Source organism: Spermophilus citellus, assembly GCF_964194105.1.
Source record: "Spermophilus citellus genome assembly, chromosome: 16".
In the NCBI taxonomy this organism is placed as follows: Eukaryota; Metazoa; Chordata; class Mammalia; order Rodentia; family Sciuridae; genus Spermophilus; species Spermophilus citellus.
In genome coordinates, this window is record NC_138196.1 from 38315156 (window position 1) to 38321054 (window position 5899).

Here is a 5899-nt window from a genome sequence, read left to right on the forward strand (position 1 = left end):
GAACAAGTCTCCAGAACCATTTAGAAGACATACCATAAAGACAAAAATCACACTTTAGAACTGACAAGTGGCTAGTATGTGCATAGAATCCACATGCACTTGCTTATCCTAAGAGTCGAGGTTGTATAGTCTTCACAGATATTAAGCATCATTGATGGGAGAAACCTGAGTAAATGTGGGTTTGCCCAAGTTAATTGGTGACCACTGAAGTGAGTTGGTTTTACAGAATTCAAGAAGGCCTCCAAGTCATGCCATTTGTGAGGGCAATCCCTGGAGCTCCTGCATCTATTCATCTTCCTGTGGTCTGGTCTGAGTTGCAAACTGGGACTTGAGGTGCTTCTCTAGAAATGTGGATGAATAAATCTCAACAATGGTTTGGGAAATTATTCTGGTCCAACCACACCTGGTACAGCGCACTTATTATTACACAGATTCTAAGATGCAACTGGTCAACTAATGTTCCTCATAATGTGGCTTTCATTGAAAGATTACCTTGATTGAATAATGTAGACCTCTAAGGCAGGTATTATTTGTGGTTTATTAATAGCCTTATAAAGCTTTTCCTAAAGGTGAAAATAGAAGCCTGCTGTCAGTTGTGACTTGCTTTAAAATCATATCAAAATAATTTACAATAGAAACAAAGTCATCTACTACCAGAAGTGTATCCATTAATACTCATTTATCATTTCCTAGGAAAGTAAAGTTCTGAATATTCTCTGATAATGGTTTTTGGTGTCTCCTCATTTAAAGGAATCTATTCCACCAGAGTCCTCTGTGTTTCCCAGTATGTTTCTATGTGTGTCCCTGTCCTGAGGCTGTGCTTTATCCCCTACCTCCACCACTTCTCTTAAAACTCCGAGGAAATGTCTATTCAGATTGTTTTTTGCCATCAAATCCTTCTGAACTTTAGCTTAAAGCAATTTTCTCATTACCCAGTTATAAATCCAAATTCCACCAAGCATGGTGCCTCATGCCTATAATCCCAACGATTTGGGAAGCTGAGACCGGAGGATTGCAAGTTCCAGGTCAGCCTCAGCAACTTAGTGAAACCCTAGGAAACTTTGCAAGATCCTGTCTCAAAATAAAAAATAAAAAGGACTAGGGATGTAGCTTAGTGGTAAAACATCTGTGAGCTCAATCTCCAATAGCAATAAATAAATTCAAATCCTTTTCTGGAGTATTTAGGCATGCATAGCTTGCTTTCTTTCTCTTTCTTTCTTTCTTTCTTTCTTTCTTTCTTTCTTTCTTTCTTTCTTTCTTTCTTCTTTCTTCTTCTTTCTTCTTTCTTCTTTTGTACTGGGGATTGAACCCAGGGGTGCTTAACCACTTAGCCACATTCCCATCCCCTTTTTGTATTTTATTTAGAGACAGGGTGTCACTGAATTGTATAGTGTCTCACTAAATTGCTGAGGCTGGCTTTGAACTCTTGATCCTCCTCCCTCAGTCTCTAAAGCCAATTGGATTAAAGGTGTGTGCTACCATGCCTGGCATAGCATGTATGGCTTTTGTAAATAGCTTGTAGCCTGAACTTTTAAAAAAACCAACCTAGCCAGGCTTGATGGTGCACAGTTGTAATGCAAGCAGCTTGGGAGGCTGAGGCAGGAGGATCAAAGGAGGATCAGAAGTTCAAAGATAGCCTCGGCAACTTAGTGAGACCCTGTCTCAAAAGAAAAAGGGCTGGGAATGTTGCTCAGTGATTAGGTGCCCCAGAGTCCAATTCCTGGTACAAAACAAAACAAAAATAATTTAAGGGTTTGACCCATTTTTATCATTGATGTGTTTAGTTACTCATGCAATTTTTAAATTTTTTTTAGTTGTAGATGAACACAATAGCTTTATTTTATTTATTCATTTTGATGTGGTGCTGAGGATCGAACCCAGTGCCTCATGTGAGGCAAGTGCTCTACTGTTGAGCTACAACCCTAGCCCCTACTCATGCAATTTTTGTTCTCTGTAATATTTTCTTCTAAACTAAGTTTTCTCTTAAATTCTCAGTATTAATTGAGTTTATCTGTTCTTTCTTTTCCTTTAGTGGTTGAAGATTATATGTTCACTTTTATTAATTTATTAATAAACATTTCAAAATCTTCCTGTCAATGCTGAGAATCACTGTCAATAGTTATCACTTTCTAAACAAAACAAGACCCTTAGCATCTTTACCTACCCCCTTTCTTTATCACCTTCCATGTTTTATTAAAATCACCCAGAATTTTAGCTCCAGATTATTTTTATATTATATGTCACCTTTCTTAAGAATACTTTATTGACAATATAGCTTGTCTACAAACACATTATAAATACTTTTATATCTTTGTTCACCATTTTTTATCCTATTTCCCTCTTTCTCTGATTTCAGAGGAACATGTCTTCAAGTAACTTTTATTTTTTTGAGACAAGGTCTTGCTATGTTGCCCAGGCTGGTTTTGAACCACTGAGTTCAAGTGATCCTCCTGTTTCAGCCTCTTGAGTAGCTGGGGATACAATTATACACCACTACATCCAGCTCAAAGTAATTATTTTAGAAAGTTTTTTTAATGTGACAACCTTTCTGAGTCCTTATATTTCTGAAATTGTAACTTCTGCATGGAATTCTAGTTCAAAATTATTTTCCTTTAGAACTTTGAAGACATTATTTTGTAATAGTCCATATAAACAATGAGAGACATAGTGAGGTAGACTCTTTTCTTTCCTATGTGTTCCTATTTTTTCCTTCCTAAAACTTTTATGTTTTTTTTTCTTTATCTTTGGACTTTAGAAAAGTCACCTGTATAGAGTTAAATACAGGACTCTCTCTCCCTCCTTCTCTCTCTCTCTCTCTCTCTCTCTCTCTCTCTCTCTGGCATGGCACTTGATGGCTGATATTTTTCTTCAAATCATGCAAATTTTCTTTTCTTATTTCTTATTTTCTGTCTTCCATCTGCTCTCTCTTTTCTTTTTGAGATTTCTAATAGAGAGATCTTGGTATTCCTTGATCTGTCCTCCATGCTTATTAGCTTATTCACTTTTCCCTCATACTTTTTAATTCTGTAACTCTTTACATTGTCATATTGAGATGACAGCCAACAAATTTGAGCTTCAAGTCATGGTCTATTCTACTCAGCCCATTTCCTGAGATGAGGTTCTTGTATGCTTCTTTGTGGATCAATCATGTATTTGATTTTTAAGAACTCTGATTCTTTATGGATGTCATACTCTGTAGAATATTTGGGGAACTACTAATTATAATTACTGAGAAGTCTTTTGTTGTGTGCATACATTTTTCCTCCGGAGTTAATTCTTCTGTTGACTTTTGATACTTTCTGTGTTCATTTTACTCTAATATTTGATGATTTTTAATAGTGAAAACTGTAATTATAGGAAATCCGGCTTCTATAATAGTATGGGGAAGCTTTTCTTTTCTTTCTGTGTCCAACCAGCCAGTTTTCTAGGGTTTGTGAGTGACTTATCTTCTGCTTTGGGGGTTAACCTTTCCTTGATAGTAGCTGTAATTAATCTTGGCCACTGCCCTGATTCTTCTAATCCAGTGCCCACTCTGCTTTCTCATGTGTCAGAATGACCACATTAGTGGGGATGGACAAAACACATTACAAAAATACAGAAGTGTTGTAGCTGTCCCTTGGTCTTTCCCTGCCTTACTAATTCCATTTCATTTTCAAGACTCTTCTTCTTATAATCTTAGCATTATTTGGGGCATTTGCTAAAAAAATTCTTTGGCAGCTCCATCTTTGCTTTATGGAGCACAAAATCCACTGCTTTATTAGATTTTACCATAAATCTCACCTCATCGGCCCTATACATTTCAGACATTCCCTGACTGTCTGGTCTATGAAGGTATCTTAGCCCACTTTCCAAGTTCTCTTTTGAACCTTATAACAGTCATTTTATTTTATATTTCTTATGAAATAGTAATAGAATTTGAAGGACAAAAACACAAACAAAACCAAAGCAAAGCATGAAAACCCTCACACATCTCAACAGCCACACGTCTTGCACTAGAATTCTTTTCTAGATTCTAATTCCTATTAATGTAGGACAGAAGAAGCTGGATATCTGGAGAATTTTCAGGAAGCCCATTTATTGACTGCAGGGTCCAGAGGGCCTATTGCCTAAAAATTTCTCTGGACCTTGAATCTGGAATTCCATTCTTGGGACTTTGAACCCAGTGGGAGAAGGGATTTGAAGGTTTACATGACAATGCTTTTTGTCCCATTTTTTAGATTAGTCAGAGGTTTTACAAGTTTTACCACAAAAGAAGAAGTAACATCATCATGTCTGCAGCCAAACTTAGCTTTTGCAAGACAGAGCAATTTAGTCCTCCTAAAAAAAAAAAAAAAAAAAAAAAAAAAAAGAAAGTCCTAACCCACATTGCATTTTTTTCCAGAAAATTTTGCAGATATTCTGTTAATGAGAACGATTATGGTGAGGGTCTCTGGAGAAGCTTAATTAAGATTCTTTGGTGGAGGAGGGGATACCACTACATTATAGACTTGTCCAGTTAAAAATGGCAACCAAAGACCACCAAAGATGCATTGTACCCTGAGAATTGTGGAACTGACTGCTTTAAGAACTCTGAATCATTTTAACTGTGCAGACTGATGGATGCTGGACACAGATGGGGACTGAAAAATGACTGTTGGGAACAGACTTTCTAATTTATTGTGGGGGGGGGGAGAGAAATCTGGGCACAGCTTGTAATTCATGATCCACAAATGTTGGTAGACTTGGCAGGAGGGTGTGTCCATTTTAGTGGAGTTTTTTTGTATCTTGCTATTTAGTCTCCTGAACATTTGCAGTATTCCCCTAAATGTTTTTGGTTCTGGTCAGATCTCCATTCTGTTCATACTAAACTTATTTTCATACCAGATCTTTTCTTCCCCATGCCCTTGCTCTTTCCTCCTGGAAATTGTTCCTTTAATTACCCTCCCTCTCTTGTATGGCTCCCTTTTCTAGACCTACAAAATGCTCAGATATGCTTTATTCTTAGAACAAATAAATATATAGTAAACAGAAATAACAGAATTTTAAAAAATAGCCTGGACTTTTCAAGAGATTCATGCCATTCGAACCATCCTCAAAAGCAATTATAGAATTTAAAAAAAGAACTCACATTTATATGTCTTTGAAGGTTATATTTTAAACACAGTATTTAGCATGATCAATGTATTATGTTTTCAATTTATACCAAATTTTGTACCGTATTTTTGTGTACTACATACAAACATTATGGAACACTGGGCTCTTCATATGATCCACATATTCATTACTCTTCTGCATGTTTTGCTGGATTTTTTTAAAGAGGAGGAAACATAGTAAACAAAAATCAGGGCTTTAGGACTCTTAGGTTCTAGGCCAGTCATGAGCTATCTGTGTGAGCCATGGGGCTTCAGACTAGATATTTGTCCAATATGAGTTTCAGTTTCTTGGTCAGTAATAAAAGGTTATGCCCTATGACCTGTGAAGCACTTCTCTGCTCTAAAAGTCTGTACTTTGGAGATTTATACTGAAGCTTTCACCATTTTAAACCACACACACTCTTCTAATTGAAACTTTGTTCCTTTGGGATAAAATAAGCTGCTTTGTCACTACATTAGGACAGGATTTGCAGGAATGCATTTTGATGAAAAGCAAGAATTCTGTCCTTACAGCCTTGATGGGTTTGTGCATTCAAAGGACAAGTAATTATTGTCCCTTTTATTTAAAATATTATTGGGTGTAGCTCAATGGTGATGCACTTATCTGGCATATGGGAGGCTTGGATTCATTCCCTAGCACCAGACACACAGACACACACACACACACAGACACACACACAAATCCATTTATCAATATCAAATCAATCAACAATTTTTAAAAAGTTATTGTCTTTAATTCATTAGTTTGCTAAGTAAAATGCACTATT